General features: G+C 41.6%; 1 protein-coding gene across 1 annotated transcript in view; it reads right to left on the bottom strand.

The window, feature by feature from the left end:
* The window catches only part of tjap1 (tight junction associated protein 1 (peripheral)), a 50,907-nt gene extending 37,429 nt beyond the window's left edge, over positions 1-13,478 (bottom strand). Inside the window, exon 1 of the mRNA XM_066697342.1 lies at positions 13,155-13,478. The gene's annotated coding sequence lies outside the window, so the exon portion shown is untranslated. The remainder of the gene's footprint in view (positions 1-13,154) is intronic.
* Between the last annotated feature and the right edge of the window lie 10,251 nt (positions 13,479-23,729).

Genomic DNA, 23,729 nt, shown 5'->3' with positions numbered 1-23,729 from the left:
ATTCAGCAAGAACACTGTAGAGCTTTCAGAGACCAATCACAACATTTCACAACTATAAATAAGGTTGACAAACTGCAGAGAGCGAGAGAAAAAACCTTGTTAAACCAGCCTACTGAACATATTTTTGGTGAATCAGTATTCAGTTAATTGGATGAGTTTTAGAAGTTGCAGATTATAGGTTCAATCATACGATAGGTTTATAAGCAGATTGCATACAGGGAGCTGCCATTTCTCCCATCAGCTGTGTCTGCAGACGGTAGAGTCCCATGTACGAGCCCAGGGAAACCAAGCCGGGGGCAACATGCATCCTAACAGGGGCAACGAGGCACGGAGCCCCAAGAACTATCGCAGCTTTCGATATTCCTCATGATGCTCCTTTGCAACAGTCACCTTCAATAACATGACTTTCTTGGGTTCAGCTACAGCCTGTGGGATTTCGTCTGAATTTGAAATCACATTTCCCTTATTACTCAACATCACAACACAATATTCTTTCTGGTCTGTGCTAAAGAGAGACCTCTGAATATATATTATCCCCCCCCGCAAGACCTTATTTTTTTACATTAAAAAGAGAAGAGGAAAAAGAAAATTGACAATTATAGAAACTTAACTCCAACAAATCAAAACCTTTACTTTGGATTTTTGACCGAATGTTGAGTGATTTGCTTCTGAATTGTCCGTGTTGTGCTCGGAGTTGCGCGTATGCTCAGTTAATCACAACACCCTGCTGAACAGATGGCAGTAAACATCTGTTTTAATGCAATAAGGCTACACGGCAAAGGAAAGAAGTTTGATGGGTCTTCCTTCTCCTTTCCCCCATTTCATCATGTTTTCAATGACTGCAAACTCAAACACTGGGGCAATCTCTATTAACATGCAAACCCTTGGTTTGACAGTCACGCATTTGGTTTTAAAAGTAGAAAGAGACTGAAGGAAAACAGACGGTATGCCTAGAACAGAATTGAATTATTTTATAATCACCCCAATGGAAATACTACTATGAGATTTATAATATTCTGCATTTAATATGATATTTTTCGTTTTTTTTCCAATAGTCTCAGTCTAGATATTTAACCAACTGAGAATGAGGGATAATTCTTAGAAATTAAAAAGTCATTTTAATATATGGTAATTCAATTTTCATTATAACTCATGCTGAAGAAAATTTCTTGATGGGGAAAAACATCATTAGCAACAAACCTGAAGTCCAAAATATGGATGTACTCCAACGAAATCGCCATTAATGATAATCTCAGGATGAAACAGAACAGTCAAGCTAATGGAAGTGAATTGGCTCAATAACCAGCATGAAAAATGCCATGATCACACCAAAGTGCCTCAGATTTACTCCAAATCTCTCCCTTCTGAAGTGTGCAATTAAATGTGTTCATATGAGGATGACACTGTAGTTCTGCCTAGGTGTTCATTCCTCATCATCAGTCTGAGGGTTAAGAATTTTTTTTTTTTTAAATGAATGAAACAAAAAGCCTCACCTGTAAGAAATTACATTAGCTCTAAAATGACCCCATTAATAAAGTTAAACACAGCTGGTACAAACCTGCATGGATGAATGTACTAGTCACTGGCAGGTTCCAATTCATATACGTTTTATTTGTATTTTGTATACATATCAATGTGGCTAGGAAGACCAAATATTTTGGAGTGAAGACAGACATGCAGATGAAGAAATTACAATCTGTGAATGGACACTGATCATGCCACACCTGTTGCAGGCCTCCCCACGCAACAGCGAGCGAGCCCAAGACCGCCGAAGGTTTTCAAAGAGAAGACCCTGAGAAAAATCATTATTTAAAAGATCTGAGCTGAACATTCTGTGTCACTCCAGTGTGCGGCCTTAGGAACAGAGCAGAGCAGAGCAGACTGGCTCAAAAGAACACATAATGAGGAAAGCTGAGAGAGAGACAAGTCTGCACGCCCTGGCTGGTCCCTGGCAGAATAAATCATTACCAGCCTCCTTCATGCTACTTGTGAAAGCTGCCTAACTCACCAGCACTCTCGCTCCGCTCTCTCCATCCTCCCCGGTGCTGTTCAATACCCACCTTAATGAACTGTGTCTTCACCGGAGCTCTCCAAAGACACACTTCCAATATGAAGAAAGGCTATTTAGTGAATTGGACAAAGTCAGGTAGGCATATAATTATCCAAAACAGTACAGAATGCAGTTTCCAGTTATTCATATCTTTATTGTTTCGGGTGTTTTAATTTCCTTGTATTATTATGCACTCTGGAAAATATACAGATATAGACTATACAGATGCAGAACCTACAGTGCAATACACAGAGTTATTCAAATAAGCCTATCATTATATAACAGTGTACAGACACACCGTGAATATTCGCTCACCCTTCCAACCTGACCTCTCATCTCTAGATGATGTAATGTGCCTTAAAAAATGTAAAATACTGTTATTCTCGATCTGCATTATTATTTCTGTCACAGTCGTAAACATACACTACATTGCTAAATGCATTATTTATTTCAGTCTCTCTCCTTAAACATTATTTTTTTAATAAGCTGGTGACATTTCCACACAGTTGCATGGCAAATTGGCACTTTCTGTGAACAGCTGATCCCAAGTTAAGTTTAGCATTAACTACACCAGTACCAACAGATGACAGAATAACCCAAAACACCAACCAACCATCAAACATTGACAGGCAGCTGGGCAGGTCTGTATCTGCTTAAAAGATGTACGACACTTTAAGCGTCTTATTCTGTCTTTAAACTTATTGATTTAAATTAATCGTTAATTTCTACAACTGGCGAATCTACTAAATATAAGCCGAGATAGGGCAGGCAGGTTAGTGCAAGTGTTGCATTAGATATTCAACTCATCAGACTAATCAAAATCAACTGGTAGGATGCAGCAAAGCACAAAACTAGTGATTTGTACTCTGCTTGAGTAGCTACAGGCTAGCCACAAACTCTAGACAATGAAACCTAATGAAGACCATTTATTCTTTAGAATATTTGGATTAAAAAGTCAAAATCATTACCTTTCAGATATAATGCCAGTGCTTTTTGGTTTGTTTTTGTCTCTATACATGTATCACCTATATGTATCTTTGCTGATTATAAAAGAAAAAATATATATCTAGCGGTCAGTCCACCTGAAATGGTTTAAATCAAACCTGCTGCAATGTGTCAAAGCGGGAGAGTAAGGGCAGGAGCTGCACAGAACGGCTCCAGCTTGTGACCGATCCTGCAGGGAGGCGTGGGGGAAGGGCCAGCGAAAGGTCCCAGAGGCCCCACGTTTGGCGGCTCATTCAATCCCCAGCCACGAATGTTTTCAAACTCCTTTAGTCGTGTGCTTTAATTGGGTGCAGGCAGGGCAGCTGAAAATCGGTGCGAGTGCGAAGAGTTGCCACTTCACCGATAAAAATGTGTGGGCAGGCAGCGAACAAGACAAAACCACAATACAATCATAATATAAACAAACGCTGCTGAATGGAGATGGCAAACATTCATTTTCAGGTGTGAAATCTCTGTTCACGTTCCCCGTCTCTTTTTATAATTTATTTTCCAGGAAGTATTCCAAAGGCAGGGAGATCACTGCATATTAAACACCATTAAAATTGCCAACATTACAGCAATTTAAACATCTTTCACTTTTCTGCCATTAAAGACTATTACATATTTTAGGCCATTTTTAATACAGGAATGAAAGCTCGACTGATAGAAATAATGGCAACATTCAATTCTGACTTTTCTTTAAATCTTCAAGGACAAACCGAGCTTCAATATTAATAATAATAAAATCGCTGATCCATTTATGGAGACTGATGGCCAAAACATTTGAGTGGAGAAAATGAATAAATAGTGATATACAATTTAAATCCTTCCCACCACTAAAATTATTTAATAACACCGGCAATGAAATAAGCCAATAGTTGGGCTGCCGCGCAAAGCAAAAGTGAAGGCAGAAGAAAGTAACTTTTGAAGTCCTTCTGTACATGCAGGCACTGACATGAAACTGTCATAAAATCCGAGGGTTCAAAGTGACAACTGAATGTTAATTGGTCAAAACATCCTTTTAACAGTCTTGCCATTTCCATTGTTACTGTAGTTAGTTACGTTGCTTTAAAGACAGAACCCGGGAGGGAGGCGAGGGGGGGTTATGAGAGCATTTGTTAATTTTGCACTCCGGCTGTGACAGGTGATGAAGGGAGAGCTCTAATTAAATCAGCAATACCCTCTGTTATTTCCTCTCTCTTCAGGCTAGAGAACATTTTAACAATGCATTTATCTCCCAGGCTGGTCACTTTGTTAATGACCTTTCAAGCCAAGCACGGCCTTCATACATGCCCGGAAAAAGGCAGCCTCTGAAATGAGATGGTGACATTGTAATAAAAGTGCCCTTATCTCTCTTCTGAGAAGCCACTCGTCTGACTGAGCGGAGGCTGTGAGAATCACCTTGAACCGATGACTCCGGAGAACAACAAGAAAACTCAAGTGGCACAACGCAGTTTGTCCAGTGCTGCTGACATGTGGGTGAGGGTTACTAAAGGAGTATAAGCTTATATAAATGGGAAGTTAGCAAGTAACATTGGCGTACAGTAAATATACATGTTCTTAAAGAAAAAAAAAAGTATTAGAACAATTATAAATATATACTACATTAAAATGCTGGGCCTGAAAGCACCACAGTACCAAACTCAGTTCTTGCCAAACCAAACGCACAGCTATTGTTGCATATACACTGAGTGACAACTTGATAGTTTCAACCCAGTACGTTTACACAGCACACAGCACAGTGAAAGATCATCTTAAGGTGGATGAATTCTATGCAACATATTCTGCAGGTGGAATGCAAAAGCCACATAAGCCAAGTTATTATCATAAGTGGTTTCATAGTATTTGTGATAATCATATACCAAATATTACAAAAGACTGAGCTATGTGGCACAATCAAATCCTCTGCCACACAGATGAAGATTATGGAGATTTTTTCGCCCCCACCTAATACCAAAAGGAATGTACTTACAAATATTCATTTTTCAGTTTGATATGAAATTATTTAAAGCAGTGATTATCTTTATCTTTACAGCCTCTATAAAACAGGTGAAATATAAACCAGGAAGATTGTATTATTAAAACAATAGCAATCACAGTATGTGTGTGGCTTTAACTACCTTGAATAGTGTTGTTGCCCCCAACTTAAATGACAATAACAATGTGATATAATACATATTTACATACAAATAAAATTATGTGGTGTCACTATCTTGATCATCCATATCCACTGGCATTCAGGTTTGTTTATGCAACCTATTATTGTGCAAATTATGTAAAAATCATGAATGTCAGTTACACAGTTACTTAATGAATACCCGCTCCCTGTTATGGCTTGTGAGATTGACTGACACTGGCTGATCCGGTGACAAGTTCAAACAGCCCCTACACAGACGGGCAACCGTCTCTCTCTCTCACTTTCAGAATTGACAAATAACCTGCCGAGCCATTAACCAGATGGAACAACTCCTTTTTGACTAATTTATTCCACCAGAGATGGCGACGCAGACATCAGATAGTGTGCATCCTTAGCAGACTTATTAGCATGGCCGTTTTTAAATGAACGGTAATGAATGCCTGCCTCATGACTCAGGCCCTGTCTCTACCCGCACTGCACTGAGCACTCGGCTAGATCCCAGTCACACCTCGAGAAGCACCACGGAGTATCTCATACCCGACCATGCCAGGCATGTCTGTGTAGGGGTGTCCAGATGGAGAAGCTGATTTTATTAATGGCAGTTAAAAAGGAGAGGAAACACGAGAGAACAAAATTAATCCAAGACTTGTGAGAGTCTGAGGGTGACTAAATAGAGTGCTTATAATAGAGCCACACCTGAGAAAATAGCTGTAGAAACACTGCAAAACAAGAGATTTGTCAGAGCAGATCTCTTTCACTCTTAAACTTAAATCAGAATTAAATAACTACATTATAAATATTATTTTTCTCTCAACACCCATCCCATAGGAGAGTTCTATTGGATGTTTATGTTACAGATCTCTTGCTCACGAATTATGAATTCTCCAAAAAGCACACTTAACCTTCAAAAAGGTACAATGTACTGTACTGTGATTCAAGATGTCTGGAAAAAGATTTCCCTGTGCACTTCACTAGCACTGCATAGTGTATGCAAGGTTTCCGCGGTTGTTTAAGCCTTCTGCAAACTGGCTTACTTGACAAGAGCACACGGAAATCAAAACGCATGGACAGCAAAAAGATTCCGACCTGGGTTTTCTGATCATAGACTATAACCCCCAGTACAGACACAAATATCCGAGCTATCCTACTATAAAACCAAGTAGAGTATGGTACAAAACTATAATCAACAGTGTGAAAACTCAATGTACTCTACTTTGTAATTTAACAAAATAAGAAAGAACACTAAGGTAACTTCCTACAAAGCTCCTAAAAAACACAGCTTCTCAAATTGATCAATCAATTACATTCACTGCATTAACAAGTAGTTTCCATATCTTACTTGTCAAGTTATTCCAGTTATGGGGAAAAAAGGAAATGTACAGTTATGATCAAATATTTTGAAATTGATTAGGGGCATCAAATATCTTGAAAACATGAACGTGTGGAATTAATCAGCTTCCCTCATAAGGCTGATTAATCAATGCAAACTTCTCATTATTTTGATGTAAGCATGAAATCTCATTCAGTCAAAAAACAGAAAAACATATGTAGCTTAAGTATATATTACATGTATGTAAACCATTTAGAACAAGATTTTGTATTAGTTTACATGCATTTCTGCTGTGTATAAAGATGCTGTATCAGAAGGAAATTACCTACCTGTAGTTAGCAACAACAGAATATTTAGCCTGGAGACAGAGTGTAGATTCTTACCCATGCGTGAAGTCACGTTTCTATTCCGCAAACCAGACAACACCTACACAGAGCAACATGCACACACATGAAGTGCACAGCCCGGGGCCACATCATTTAGAGATGACTATCTTAATCACAGTCATTCAACCGTTCTCGAAGTGCATGCATGACTGTTAAGAAAGATTTCAATTATTTCCCAGCTACAGAACTTTCATTGATATTTATTTATTTATTCCTGGAGTGTTACAATGTATTTCTCCATATGCTAATTGGATGGAGTGCAACTGAAGGAATTTAGAAGAGGCACTGTTGTCGAACTGCAATGCATTGTGTAGGTCTCACAAAAGGCATGTGAAGAGCAGCAAATAGTCCCAGGAGTGTTGAAATCCATTCACCCAAACAGATTAAAAATGATGCAGTAGCCCATATTCTTCTTTCCCCCCCCCCTTTCTTAAATTTCCCAGGGCTCCTCCGTTAGATAACAAGTCCAGTTTACACTAAGCCCTTTGTGTTTGCTTGATTTGAGTGAGAAGTGTGGAGAAAAGAAAAGCAAGAGCAAAAAAAAAAAAAAAAAATGTTTTCCCACTTCATGCTTCAATTGACGGGAACAAGAGAACTGAAGCACCATTTGTAGGGGGGTTAAGAAAAAAAACACTAAATTGGTAATCACATGACTGCAACATACAATTTGTGTCTCTGCATCGCCGCAGACTGCAAAAACAGGTAGAGTTTCTCAAAGCACATTAGAGTACGACTGTCTAAAGGTTCAAGTAGATGATATTCATAAACATATAAGGTCCATTATCAACAAAGTCATTTGGAAATTACATGCCAGGTTAAAACGGGAGAACTGTTAAAAGCATTAAGGGAAACCAAAAGACAGACATTGGTAAAAAGTAAAGAGACATATACATTGTAAGAAAAACAAGAGATGAAGCATTAATATAAATAATACTATTAACATTCTGTATTAAAATAGCCAGAAGCATTTATAGTACTTCTGTTGTAATTTACTAGGATTAACATATTTTACAGCATCTTCGAGTGCACATATGAAGATGGAAAGTAAACATCTGCTAATAGCTCACTTGGATAACAGAATATTCTGCTCAACTAGCTTCCCATCAAAAGTGACTGGGAGATGTCACAGCTGAGCAAAAATAATACATTTTACATACACAATTAGAAAAGGCAAAAATCAAGAGGAACTTGAAAAAACTATTCTTTAAAAACAGTATCGGGAAGCCGTGCATGTGAAAGAGAAATGCAGAACTAGCCACATGTGACAGGTAACAGCAGCCAAGTCACCAGCTTAGGGCAGAGAAATGGTCTCCACGAGGTTAGCTCACTACTTGAAGAAACCAGTCATAAAAATGCACTAATGTTGCAATTAGTAGCTCACATTTTGAATTCAGAGCATAGTAATTTTAAAAATATTAAAAAATGGTGACAAGTATTGAATTAATCTGACTTTTTAAGTAGTAGGTCATGACATGGACATAAACTGCCAAAGAAATTACATTTGTAGAAACTTTAGCACCATCAATTCAAAACCTGAGATCAGAATTGATTCCAATCCACAGTAAGTTCAATGAAGCCAAAATCAGCTCTTCCTCACACCCTGAAACGAGTGACAGGTGAGACAGACCAGTGAACGAGACACGAAGAGACGGACTGGAGCAGGTAGCCACTTGTTTCAGGTGTGCGGAAGGTAGAAAGAACAGGTCCTGTAGGATGGGTTCGTTTTAAAGGAAAAGCATCAGCTAAGAATCAAATACGGGAACAAAGAATAAAAACCCACCATGTGGAGAAACAGCTTTATACTGATGGGTGTTGTTTTGTGTGGAGAGTAACCACACTAATACAGATCATCATAACAGAGCACTGCGCCTGGCTGTAATGGCTTTCATGAGCACCATACGCATGGGAGGTCAGAGCCTTTTATCTTCACACCTCACCTCTCTGTAATGCATGGAAGCAAAACCGCAATGCATTACTGGTGCCGTGATGGTTATCGCCAAGGCTGTACAGCATTCTGGGGACTCGCCTCCAGAGAACTAACAAGGGCTCGAGCACCGATAATAATCTAATTAAAGCGGCATTCACAAAAACTACTATAGAACCAAAAATTAATTCTTGTGGTTCTGAAAATCGTTACGCCACCCGCTTCTCTGTAGCTGGACAACAGTGTAGGAGTGTGATGATCACAGTACAGTTCTGTTTTTAGTCTACATGGAACCGCCCAGACGTGAAGTGCAACTCTGAGACTGGCTCCACGGGACCCGAGCCGAGAATCTCCTGGCTCCTGCAAAGAGGCTCCAGTCGTTCCCTGACTGACTCCCACATGACGCGGCAGACGGCTTGCATGACCTCCGGGACATCAGCCAGCGCAGCTGTACTTAGCAAATCCAGCCTTTTTTAACTTTTATATGAGGGGTTTGAACATAGTGTTAATGAATTAAGGATATCCAGAAGATATCCTCCGGCACGCAGACAAATATAAACAGCAGAGAAGGTGCATAGTCTAGATACACTTTCCCTCTGCAGCCATGTGTATTGACTATTTATATAAATTACTCAGCAGAAAGGAATCCAAGAAACAAACTCAATATTTAACTACCCCTAAAATACACAATTATATCCTTCCTCCATTTCCTGCTTCAAAGGCACCAGCCAAAAAATAAAGCTAGGCTTTTAAGACTCTACTGATGGCTACCAATTAGATATCTGTGACTGTAAACATCTCGGCAGACAGCTGGAGCTGGAGCCAGGCTGAACACAACACCAAATTGTTTTGAGACCCAGCAACAGACTGAAGTTTACTTGTTAGCAACAGTACACTGGCAGACTAATGGATGTTCTTTTGCTGCCTGGCACTCCAGTGGGCATTTCTGCCTAAGGGTCTGATGCAGAGATCCAGGAATTTAAGACCCTGCCAGGAGCAGGAGAGCAGATCACATCCCAGAGAGAGGCAGCGCGATCACCATACTGGAAAGAGACGACTTCTCCTTCGGCTTCTGCACAGCAAGCACTGAAACTAAAGCAGTAGCAACAAATAAAATAAAATAAAAAAACGTATTTACACCGCTGCCATATGTCATCAAAAAGATATTGCAGCAACCTTCAGGCAAGTTAATGCTCATTAAGTGGAGCGCAAACAGACATTTAATAATGAAATCCATACTATATTACGATTGAACGTCTGCTTTATCCAAATAATTGTATTTATCCCTGCCAAGTGTATTTATTGTTATTTGATTAGGGAAATCCGTTTCAGTTTGAGGTTTTTCATCCATATGCTGAAGAATCACACTTGGACCACGCTGTACACTTCACCCCTGTGAGCTGACCGGTTTTGTCCCGCATGGAAGAATTAAACATTCAATGTTGACAATTCCCAAAAGCTTCAGCACTCGTGTGTTCCTTGCAAAAGTCAGTTCAAGAAAATAAACGGGGGTGTAGTGGCTAAAACGCTATATGCGCTACAATAAAGGAACATTGTGAATAGTTTTGCTGAAAGTTTTCTTTTTCCACACTTAATGTCTCCACAGCACAGTGGGCAAAGTAGAGCAGGCAGCGCCGGTTACAAGCTCCAATTACGAGATTCTCTAAGCTGTGAGAAGGCTGCAGGGCAATTATCTCAGACCTACATCACAGTTCAAGTCCTAACTCTTGATATTAAACAGAGTCTAAGAAGTTTCTTATTGGGTGTGCCTCTGTACCAGTCAGTGGCATTATATTAAACCAAACCACTTGCACACTATGAAGTTTTATCCCCATATGAGCTTTCTCTGCCGCAAAGCTATAAAGCATGCGATGTACTTGGTCCTTTAATCTGGCGATCTCCCCCACCACAGATTCCCTTTTCACCCAGGTCCTTATGTTACCTCGAATATCCCCTGCATCTAATTGTATTGCCTTTTCCAACCAGATGAATTATGTACAAGAAGTAATGAAACATATGGAAGGTACCACATTTATTTTCTGGTGATAGCAGGTCAAACAAGCTACAAATACCCTTACTCTATCTCCCCATCTCTGGCAATTGCACGGGCCTGTCTCCTTCGGGGTGGAGATTAGGGGAAGCTAAATAAAAACGACAGCTCTTTAAAGAGAGTTTCCAAGGCTGGCGTCCTTGCGAATCAGCAGGCAAGAGGATACCCTTCATTGAAGCAGACATCAGCAGAAGAGCCCCATCTACAATGCAGTCAACCCCATCACTCTATCACATCCTAGTTACTAGAAGTTCTCCACTGCTCCAGTGGAAAATAAATAAATAAATAAATAAATAAAATAACAAATAAATAAGGGTCTTCCTCATTTCTCAATAAAGATTATGCAGATGCTCATTAAAAACACATTAACCCACAGAAGTGAGACTAAATTGAATTAGCTGGTGGTCTAAAATGTCATGAAAAGCATCTCCACTTCATTGAATTCAGCTACCTGACCCAGGCTCGACCTTAATTGAACCCTCCCCCTGATAACTGAAGAATGTGATTCTTTGTGTGCAACTTTTATGCAATATTAGGAGCTTGTTTTAAAATTATATTTCCATTGGGAGTTCGTAAAGAATGGTAATGGAGCACTAGCCAGATGAAGAGAAGAACTTCACAGTAATGTATCACTGATTAAGGTCTACTTGACTGAAAAACATGCACACAGCATGTCACAGCAGTCTCACACCTGCCTCTCAAAAGCAGTTCTCTAGTAAAGATAATTGCACATTAATGTAAGTGTAGCATTGTATTGTTTGTTGATGTGCTCTTATAAGAGGCAGCCTAATTAAGTGGACTAATACTCATCCTAAGTAAAACGTTTATCTGCCATATATACTGTTGTGGCGAACAGTGACTTTTAATGTAGACTGCCCACATTAACAGAAAGTTGATCGGTTTTCTGTAATCAGCAAGATTATCTCTGGTTGTCTCTCTACACTACAGTAATGACTGTCAAACATGAGGATAACGTTTTAAAAGCTGTATCTATTATTTCTACATGCAATCACTTGATCACTACCAGTTATTTTAAGACAAAAACGCTATTATACATCCATGCAAGTACACTTAATCTAATTTAAGCAAGCATCATCGTTGCCAAGGCCTTACATCCGCTTCATCTGGCAATAAACTGACCTTCCCAAATTCATACACATCAGATCAAAACCACAAAAAGTCATATTACATGCAAGATTACTCTACTGGGTGACCACGTTTCTTTAATTGTACCGATTAAAGTCCAAAGTTTCCTGTGAGACGTGGCAGAGCCCCAGTATAATAAGCTTTCACCAATGCCTCACCTACAAAATGATTTAATTACACAAAAATATATTAATCGCGGTCAAGATCAGCGTGGACCATGTACTTTGCCCCGTCCTATTGCTTGGGTTAACCATTTCCAACAAGGCTGGTTTAAACGCTGAAACCACAAGAGCTGCCAATGCCAATTCAAACACATGCAAATATTTTAAATGCATGTTTCCCACATTTAAAGAGCTAAAAAGCATTGCAAATGTTGTTGCTTTGTCAAAACAATCATGCAAACCAAGGAACTGCATTAAAGTCAAACGTGAAAGTTTAAACCCCAGCCAAGAGAGCATCCCCCTTGCAGCAAGTGTAACTTACTTGACACCTCATCTTCATCTCCCACCTCTGCTCAAGACACACCATTAAACTTTTAATTAAGTCTGCTTCCCATACAAAAGGGGTGATCCAGCCTGATGTACACAATCCTGTACAGATCCTATATATCCTATGCATAGTCCCTTTTCATGGAGATGTGAGTTGAAGTAGGCGGCTTTGAGAAAGACTAGGCACAGATTTGAATGCGTATTAAATGTGCACACACACGACTGCAGGGATAACTATTAAAGTGTGTATCCGACGCCCTGATTGCCTCAGTTGTAGACAGGCGACATGAACGGCGTGATATAATCACTCCTTCCTCGGCCACAGACGGCACTGATGTCCGACTCCCACTTAATCACGGTGACCCGATGTAAACATCTTATTCCCGATACTATCTGACCAATATTTTGGACCGCTTCTTCTTCATAACTTGTCATTTTGACACATGTATAACACTCCCTGCTGCACGGTCGTTATTGCCGACGGCCTCGGCATGTTTCTGGTGTAAATCGAATTCATTCCGATTCGGGTTCGGTTCGGTGCCCCAGATCCAATGAAGCGGTGCCGCATCCAACACATCCCATTTATTAATGTATTCATTTATCCTCCCTTTAAGATATCAATTTGAATTAAGCAGAGAAATTGGGATTTATTGTCTTACCTCTGCAGTTTCCCAACAAGGTGCTCCGACACGGCGCACTCCGCTTCAATAGCGACTCTCGCTCCGGGATAATAAACTTTATCCGCTTCTTCTCTCCCGATCCGCGGCGGCAAGACTGCCAAGTTTCCCCGTTTCTCTCGCTCGCTGTGCCGGTTGTGCTCCTCCACGGCGCCGGTGCAAGCGTCTGACGGCTCCCACCGCGTCGTTTCCCAGCCCCGGTTCGGCTCGCCGGTCCCGGTTTCGGATGTTTCTGCGGGAGACAAAGTTTATCTCCTTCTCGCCTCCTCTAGCGCCATCTTTCCCCGCGGGGCACGCCGGGTAATCCTCAGGAATCCCCACGCACGGTGCGTGATGACGCGGCGCTCTTGGGGAAGGAGCGGGCAGGTGGGCAGCCAGGGGGTGGGAATGGACATGGGTTGACTCTCACACTCTCAGTTTTCCACGTCCCAGGAAAGGTGCATGGAATTGGCGGTGTAGGGTTGGTTTAGGTAGGTACACCAGCTCTCCCACTGACCTATTTCCCTGACATGGACAGCAAGACCATTTGGAGATTCCAAAGATGTGTGTGGGGGGGGAAAGTGAGTTTGTATCCCACCTTTAAAATATGAGATGTTCTGTCACATTGTAGACATTGCATCTGAGTGTTGTACAATGCTGAACATTCACCTGCAGTGTTTGGTCACTTTTGAACAAGAGAAAAGTAAGAGCTTGAGTCATGTGAGAACAATATTTACAATCTAGCTCCTTCTAGTGTCCCCCTCTGTGATGATCTCTATGCAGTTCTGCTTCAGTAATAGGGTTCTCTTGCACAGCCAAACAAATCAGATATATTTGTCAGACATTTGAATGCACTTCTGGAACCTTGAGAAAGAAAGATAAATCTGCATACAGGTATACACCGTTTTGCACAACGCGTTTATTACATTATTGAATTCATTTTAAACCTTTACGTTCAGAAATGTAAAAACATGATTCAAATGGTTAAACACAGCGCATGCTCCCTGCAGTCAGACTAACCCCACCCCGCTTGAATGATGTGTTTACCAGGGTAAAATTGAGCGTGGAAAAATGAAATAGCAACCAACAATATTTAAAATGTGACCAAAAGGGGCCTGAAGTGAAAGTACTGATGCAGAATCTGAAATAAAGCGAAAGAGCCAGGTCAGGAGTAAAGCTGAAATTCCTATACATATGTTGAGTTTATTATTATAAGTCTATTGTTATTTGTATTTTGATGAATGTATTCGATCTGTTTTCTGATTAACAGCACATATATTAGTGTTTAACTCATTTTCATGTCCGTTTTCGGGTTTCTGAAACTTATCCCATTCATTCAAGCTGTTCAGCACGGATTGCTCAGGAACCTCTCTGGGGCAAAGGGAGGCACACCTGTATATGCCCTCTGTATTGCAACAGCTGGCTCTGCAGCTGTGAGAGCAACACTGCCCATGTGCTGTAAATGCCATGACCAGCAGATGTCCCTACCAACGTCTGTAATAACCTTGTTGAGCATCCTGACAGGCAGCTGTGTGTTTCACCATGTTGTGTCCCAGTGATTAAGATAGTCCTCTCCTCTCTTCAGGTTCATGTGAAAACCACCCTGGGATATTCAGGTCCCTCAGGTGATACTGGCTGTGACGTACAGTATGGTGGTTCTCTACAAGGAGAATAAAGCTATTAGAAGGAATAGTGACAAACAACAGCCATGCAGGTAATCCATTCCTTCCTTTTTTTGTACTTTAAAGACAATTGGATGAGCTCTTCACTGCCGTAAGTGCACAGAGTTTGAAGAGCCATTAAAGAGGTCTGCTCCCCTGAAAGATTTGCTGGGCGTTCAGAAAACAGGAAACAACCTCCCATCCCCCCAACACACACAATCCACTTGAAATTCCTGTTTGCTCTGCCATCCCTTGACCTGCGGCTTCATGACTCAGTGGTGCGGCGGTCAAGGTGGGTTGGAGTTGGCAACTTGTCCAAGACCTGTTGTGTGAGCGCCGCAGCTCGAATATTAATGCAGGTCTGTGCTCAGCTTGACTCCGACACACGCCGAGACCGCTGACCTGGGAACAGACGGCCGTGCCGGGTTCAACACCCGAGGGGCCTCCGGAAACCAGCCCTGTCACCCCCAGACACGCTCGAAGGAGGGGGGGAGGCCTGGACAATGATGTGCATGTTTTGTAACTAAAAGGAAAGGGGGAAAAAACTGAAATCGTTTGCTGTGTACACCCGCCAGGAAAAAAAACCCGCTTTGTAATGAATACATTTCTTCATTAATGTTAATCCCTTCAAATCCTCCCAGTCGAGACCGGCCACGTTCTGTGTGTCGTATCAGCCCTGGCAGCGCTCGCGCCTGCGGAGCATGTGGAGGACGATTTTCAATTACGCCCTGCGTGACAGTTTAGGCACAATTCAGCAGTGAGCGCCAGGCTGAATTCATTTCCTTTCAACATGGCAGTATAGAGGCAGGAATTTGAGAAAAGCACATTTCAAACTCTCTTCCTCGCAGATGTGTCCACCGCGAGAAACAGGAACGATCTGTTAGAAATGCAGAGTTACAGACTTTCTCCCTCCTCTGCTGGAAAAGTAAGGATGTGATAGCGTAGTTTCTGCCAGGTTAAGCTCATAAACGGCTAATAAAAACATATTTTGCATTGTTATCAATAATCTTTTGATGCCACAACAGTCAGTTAGATACTTTGAGTGCACTATGTATTATGTAAACAGAGATGTGTATTGAGCACAACAGACTGTGAAAGGACTTGAATACCTAACTGACAGCTAAAGTGTTAGGTCCCAAGATTGTTTAGGGGATAAAGCATTTAAGGACAGCTTTTTGTCCAGTCGAGAAATGCTATCAACAAATCCCTACCACTGCCTGCTGTGCTGTAGCTTCTCTAGTGGTTACCACAATCATATTTCCATAGTAGCCTTCAGCTATGTGTGTTTTTATTGCCAATGAAAATATTCCCAGAGTACAACAGACGTACGCACATTAGTATTATTTGTATTTATTCCACTGTGGCGCCAAGCTTGGTCAGATTATGAGTTAGGCTGGTATAGGCAGAGTAGTCCCCCATTGAGATTGCTCTGAATATATTTACAGTCACATAACAGTGAAAAATACTCGAGGGACAACTGCTTTTATTTTGTATGCAGTTTGTTTTCCAGTTACTTTATTTAATTCTAGATTATTATGCAATTGTTAATCAAGTACCTCGTTTATGGCTGGTTTCTCACTGAGCGTGGTTTGTCAAGCGGTAATCAACCAATACAGTAATTGTCATGAATTCAGTAGTAGTGCTTAATATTCCTGTTTTAGTCACTATTTCAGCTGCTCAAGGCTTAGTTTATCTTTCAAATAAACAAACGATGATCCGCGGATGTAAAATAATTAAGTTCACTGTACATATTTAATGTAAGCTGGGATTTCTGAAAGTACAGACAGCTTGTTGGTTTTCATGAGCATCACAGACATGCTTTGACAATATTGTGACTCCTAGCTGGGTAAAACAAATATCCTTGTTTAATTAATATTGGCACTTATGTTAACCACAAGGGGGCGATAGGAGGCACTGACTACATTATAGAACTGTGAGGTTAACAAAGCCTCCAGATTTCAAGGCTTTCCAGAACATCTTACAAACACATCCTTTTGATACGTATTAACGATACTTGATCCCAGGTCATATTTATAACATCAATGAGTCACAGAAGGAGAAAGATGTTGAAAACCTTGCTCCCAGCTTCGTTTATTTGTCTATTTCTGTATTCTGTATTAAGTGTCTGGTTTTCTTGTAGTGTTTTGTTTTCTGCCCTATCTTTTTTCGAGCAGACTTCACTTTTGTGGTTCAGGAAAATGAAACGCCTATTCACAAGACTGATGTATAAAGTGGCACAAATCAGAGCAGCACTTTCTCCTGCAGTGTCTCGTTCAGCCAAACGTAATGGAGGATTGTAGTTAACATCTTTCAAATGGCTTTCTTATTCAGTCAATCTGCCGCTGCAACTAAACAAACGTGCAAACAGTAATAACGACGAGGCCTTTTATACGTGTACATATTACAAAGGTAGCAGTAAATATATTCACACAGAAACACCACCATCTCAGTCCTCCCAAATAGATGAAAATAAAACCCTTTCCACACTTGGATCTAAAAAGTTAACAGTTCTGAGTTAATTTGAACACAGACACAATTGTCTAATTAAGTTCCTGCATCCTGTCTTATTAAGTCTGTTCCTTCCTCAGCCTGATTACTAATTAAAACCTTTGGCTTTGTACTTCAGCAGGCCCTTTCAGCTGTAATTGCTCTGACATTGTACTGCATTGATGTAAATGTCAGGATGAAAATTAGAAGCTGTTCCCAGAACTACACACACACACACCCCGACTAAAGTACACACACTCACGCACACAATCACACACACCCCAACTAAAGTACACGCACACACACTGACACATACATATTCACCTTCCAAAGCTTCCCAGGCCAGCTGTATTTATTTCCGCTTTATTGCCCCTGCAACGAGGTATCGGCTGAGCAGAGAGCAAGGTTCTGTTTGTTGTGGAGGAGCAGCGGCAGATGTTCAAGTGACACACTTTATCGCCCCCTCGACAGTTTAGCAGGTGTGCCGGGACGTGAACCTGCGGCTCGTGACGTGCGATGTTTGATGTCCATCTTGTTCTGAGGCAGATGTGTGAGGAGCTGGCACAGGTCTCTGGGAGTTCACACTATTTTAAGGCACAAACCAGACACACAATCCAAAAGACAGCATTTTCACCAATTTCATGGCACCGTGCTTGTGTGCTGGTGGGTAACCCTTTACCTGCTGTACTTGGACGCTATCCTTTAAGAAGCTCATCAGCGTGATATTGCTTGTTATCAGCTCCCGTGGTTATCAGCAGCATGCTCTCAATCTGCCCTTTCTTGTCTTACTTGATTACCGGCCTGCAGCTGCAGTGGCAGCTGGTTTCTGAGGCCTCAAGGCTGAGGGGACGCGACTATTTTTATGATCAGTGCTGACAGGTTGGTCATTCTTGACAGGGACCTAAAACCCCTCACATTCCCTCCAGTGAGTGGAGGTCGGTGTGTTTTTTAGGACGGTGTGGACAGAGACAATGAGCCTCCGCTGTCAGACACTCAAGCAGACACGGCCCACCGCAGCCTTCTCTAGCATGAGAGAAATGACAACAATGCCCACCGCTTTGTTCAACGCCAAGTCGCAGCTGCTACGGAGACTTTAAACTAAAAAACCTTGAGTGCAATTCTTTTTCGAAAGCGCTGTTTATGAGGAGGCACGACTTGAATGTGACGTTTACGTCCTTGAATTAGCGATTACCACCCACCACTGACGGCGTTGATATAAAAGTAATCTTGGGGGGTTCGGACTTCAAAGGCGCAAGACTCTAGCATCCCTGAAATAGCCTTCCCAGAACCCTCTGATGTGGGATACTTGCTCGTGAAGGTTCAGAGCTGAGACAAAATAATAGCATGAAGCCAGGAGGCGGGTTGGGAGCACGGAACCTTGGGGGCGCTCCAGATCTCCAGATGCTAATGACAAATTGGACGCAAGGGAAGAACGGATATAAACACAAATATATATATATATGCACGGGCATCTGTTTATTCTGGAACTGTACATAGAATAGGCAAAATATGAGGGCAAGGAACAGTTTGTGGTGCTGCTCTTTGTCTTTGACTCAGTGTGCTCAGACATTGTGTGGATTAGATCAGTCTTGGTCTGGGGGATTGCAACCCATTCCAGGAATCACTATTTGAAAGCATAGGAACCAACCAAAGTTAGACTATAGTGTTCAAAGGGATTGATGTGTGCTGACCACATGGCCTGGCCATTTTATTAAAAAAAACAATTTTGTTTTGACCACTGACAATCTGGATCTGGATGTCAGACAGATGGAATAGTATTTTCAGGGAAAAGCCTTGAGCAAATGTGTGCTGGAATTGCTTCAACAAACTACAGCACAAAACAGATACTGTCACAATACAGTGCAGGCAAATATAATAAGCTGTGTTCCCTACCAGGATGCATCTCAGGAAAAAAAAAACATTTAAAGGAAGCCAAAGGCCATCCAATACCAAAGGGAGCCAAAGGCAGAGCACATATTTCACATTAAAACAAACCTAAAAAAACACTCCTGTACTGGAGTGAAAATATTGCTGCCCAGGTGTGTTTCTGTTTTCGTTTCCCCCATCTGAAGCGGTGAGTGAGAAGACTGGCACACGCTGCTTAAGAGAGATCCACTGTCGCAAAACAGGACATGGGAGTAGTTTGTGTTATTGGACATGGGTATCATTAGTTCACAGTGTACCCAAGATCAGTCAGGCGAACTGAGAGCCTGTCCCGGGCCCCCAGCCCCATTCTCAACAAGAAGCCGCCTGTGTGAATCACAGTCACCATCTTATAAATTATCTTCGGCCTCCTGCAGTAGCTGTGTATCGGGTATCCGGTTATTATCGGAGACTGCAGACCGATGGCGTGGGCCAGAGGAAATGTGCGTGAGAGGCAAGACACCTCTCTCTCTAGGCTACTGAGAAACGTGTCTCTTTTTTAAAATAGCTAGGGTATTTTTAAAAGAAACGTCAGGGGCCAGAGATGGAGAAGAGCTGACATGGGCAGGCTGAAAAATAAATATATTTATCATGTATTTTTATGAGTCCGCGTGACACTATATTTGAGAATTTGCATAAATGTGTATTTTAATTATGCAATAATAACATTTCAATCCTTACCGGACAGCAGACTTACCTTACAAGAGCACAGGATTTGTGCAGAAGCAACTCGGGTTATAATTACATTCAGTGGTAGTGTGACCCAATGGCTCTGTTTCTCTCCCGTTAATTACTCATAAATTATAATTATACCTACCCTAGATCTACCCACTCGGTGTACATGTAATTCTGCACTGTGTTCTGTACTGATATCACAGATTACGCATGAGTATAAACTAATCATATACAGACATAAGAGCAACATATTCTCTGAGCGTAATGATCGCTGATGAGAACTGCAGGTCCGGGATACCAACGCAATTTATTCAGGCAATCATGTGGACAGTTGTTGAGGGGAGCTGTACATTTCCCTATAGCCAGTCAGGCACACACAGCAGGGCCCAGACCCCTCACTCCCTCAAGGACTAGCTCAGTCTAATTAAGATCTTGGGTTTCTGAGCATCTCTTAATGAGGAACTGGGGGGCAAAGAGGCGATTGATCATCGGGGCCCTTGTAGGTACCGGATGAATCCCAGTTGTGCGGAATTAAGAGTCCAACAGTGAGGAAGGGAGGATGATATCACAAGAAGGAGCTTAGATATCAAAATGGGATTACTTAGTGTCCCTTCAGGTGTTTGTTTTGAAGCATTTAAGCAAATACATTGGATGCAGGAGGCTGGAAAATCAAACGCCTTTATAAGATACCTAAAGATTGGTTCAGATCGTATACAGACTCGCTGCTGTTGTGTATACGGGGTGTAGCATCATAATTATACAGTTTCATCTCCCTCTCTATCCCATCTCTATTCCTAGCCTATCTTATCTTCCTGTTCCTTTCAGCGGACCTGTTCTCACATAACCACCATGCTGTGTAGATATTGGATTGTAACCTTGCTTGTAAATTACCAGCTTGTAAACATCTATGCTTCCCACACATCTTGAACTTTAAAGGGCTGTTTACCGGGAACATTATTTCATGTCTGTGAGCGTCGTACAATTTATCATCATACATGGTTTAATACCTGATAGCTCTGCCTCTGTCTCAGTAACTGCTATCGTTTAACTGTTGCTTGTTCGAACGGGACCCATTGTAAGGCTCTGTGGGAGGGGGCTTGACATGGACAGGTGCATCATCGGGTAAGGATAGAGACAATGATTGATTGATTGATTGTTTACAAGTGCAAGGTACTGCATTTTAATGAGGTGTTACTAATATTTCACAGAAAGCTGAGTTAAAGCCTGGGGTCTGATTAACCTTGCTGTTGTAAATGTATGAAATCTTGCACAGAATTAATAAGAGAGAGTGCAAGGATTAGCAAGGGGATTATTAAAAAAAAAGGAGGAGGAGGATTATTCTTTACATTCTATTGAAATCAAACGGCAAATCCTATGTAAATGAGGCGAGAAGACATTGCATTATTAAATCTTGTCCGGGATGACAGCTTTCAGAATTGCACTTGTAATCTTTTTAAATTAACGTATGCTCTTGGCCTTGCTTGAGTCATTGTATTATAGTTATATTTCAAGTCCTACAAATGAATTGAAGGACATTTAAGAGCATTGGTTCCGTACGTATACAACAAAGGCTTTGACATCACTGCTAATGTACTGATAATGCACTGCAACAGCACTGCACTGTCAACGTCCATCTAGAAAGTAGAAGTGTATGGAGAGGCTGTCTGTCAAAACATCTGAAGAAAACAGCCATCTTCAGCTATTGCTCAACAGGCCAATTACCTTAATTACAGGCAGAGCTCATTGGCCACACTTGAAAGTGCGTCCCTTGGCAATACTGAGGGTGGAGTGTGTTGATAATTCGTCTGTAAACCGATCTTGTGTAGGGACCACACAAAATGATACTCATTACGAATGGAGGGGGAAAGAAAATACTGTTTAGTTTAGAGACGAACGGAGGGATTCGTCACAGAGGTTTGCGAAAAAGTGGAAAGCATACCCACTTTACCAGAAAGGCTTCCTTTGAAGGAAACAACAGAACACAACATTGAAGAGGTTGATATTTACAGTATATAAATTATATAAATACAGTATATATACACACAGACGCCTTTTCTTAAGTGCCTCGTCCGTTCTGTTGGCACAAGGCGGGGGCGGTAAGCAGCTGTCATGTGACAAGTGAGCGTTCGTTGTGGCGTGACACGGGAACACCGGCAAGTCAGTCATTTGCATAGCATTTACTTTATAGTTTTTATGTCTCGTATAAGTACAGACTTACAACAGGGAAGCAGATAAGACTCTTTCGCCTTAATTGCTTCTCTCAGTCGAACAGCCAGCTTATTGATTTTACAGCCAGTGCTTTTATCTTCAACTTGGGTGTTTATTAATAATTTAGTCTGGTGCGCTCGCTGTCAGAGAAGGATCAGGTATGGGCCCCTCGCTGCGAGTTACACAGATACAGGCTGTTCCTGTGGTGTATACATTACCGTGTTTCTATACCCAATATCTGTCCGACTGCACCAGATCATCCATATTTTATTGCGGCTGAAAAGACTTCAGAAAGCTGCTGCTGGTCCTTATTTGGTTGGGCGCCAGGCCTGGTAGAGAGGCAGCTGGAGGCAGTCAACAACAACAGCAAAACAGCTGGTCTTCTCCAGTGCTGTGGATGGACACGCTTCTTCTTTTTTAACAGCATATTAAATCAAGCAGGTAAAAGCATCTCCATCCGAAGCCAGTATAGGGCTGGCATTAATCTGTTGCTTTTACATCCGAGACAAGGACTAATAATATTCAGCATTCTTCATCCATATGGTCAAAATATACAGCCACAGCTAGGGTAGGACAGGTATGAAATGAAAAAAAACGTATTTTATTATTTATTTCTTGGCAGACGCCCTTATCCAGGGGAGAATTTGAACAGAACCACCAAAACAGACAACTAACACCTATACATTGCTTAAAAGGTTTAAATACGATAACAAACTGAAATGTTATAGCATATCTTGAAGCACAGAAATTAATATTATCAGATATCTTGTTCTGTTTGAAACCGGTCATATATTGACTGTTAAGCACAGGACCCTGACCTATCTCTTGATTAAACCACAAACCCACTGACTTGGAATGCTTATATTGAATGAAGAGCCTCAAAGTCAACGATCATTTAATATCATGTCTTTTATTCTGTCCACCATATAAAACCAGCCGCCGGGTGTCAGTCACCCTGATTACAGCATTGACCCTCACCCCGCACAGCCGCTTAGACATACGTGTTGAGTGCAGTTCGAGTGGGGCCCCGTGTTGAAGCCGTGCGAACATGTCTTTCTCTGGCTTGAATTGACCAGTGCGGTAACAAGGCGCAGCACTCCCCGGGGACGGCGGCTATCGCAGAATGGAGAATCTCGTAGGTCTATAAACGATCGGATTCATCACACCGAGGTATGCGCGCGTGTGTGCAATAGGTCTTGACTTGTCCGGAGCTCACAAGCCGTGAAGCCGTGCCACCAGTTTGCCTGTTGCCAGTAACACTCTTTTGCGGATAACAAATGTGCATTCCAGACAGTTGTGAGTTGAAAGAGTGATTTCAAATGTGTGGAAAGAAGCTGGGATGCTCAGAAAAGCCGGCACTCAAGAAAGGAAGCGAAGGCGGGGTGGGATGGGGGACAACGAGAAAAGGAACTTGAGACCAAAACATGTGTGGGGGCAAAGTATATAAGGTGTCAGGTGTCAGGTTTTGTTGGGGTTTAGGATTTTAGAGTTGACTGAACTGAAGTTGGTCAGATTTGTGTTTTTTATTGATGAGTCCAATATGCCTCCATTGGGATCCACCTGTCGTTTCGAGGTGTTGGTGTGTGTTTGTCCATTGCTTGAATGGAATGAGCTGAGGTCAAGG

Source organism: Amia ocellicauda, chromosome 23 (assembly GCF_036373705.1).
Source record: "Amia ocellicauda isolate fAmiCal2 chromosome 23, fAmiCal2.hap1, whole genome shotgun sequence".
Taxonomy (NCBI): Eukaryota; Metazoa; Chordata; class Actinopteri; order Amiiformes; family Amiidae; genus Amia; species Amia ocellicauda.
Note: the sequence above shows the minus strand (reverse complement) of the source record. Positions and strands in the feature narration are given on the sequence as shown.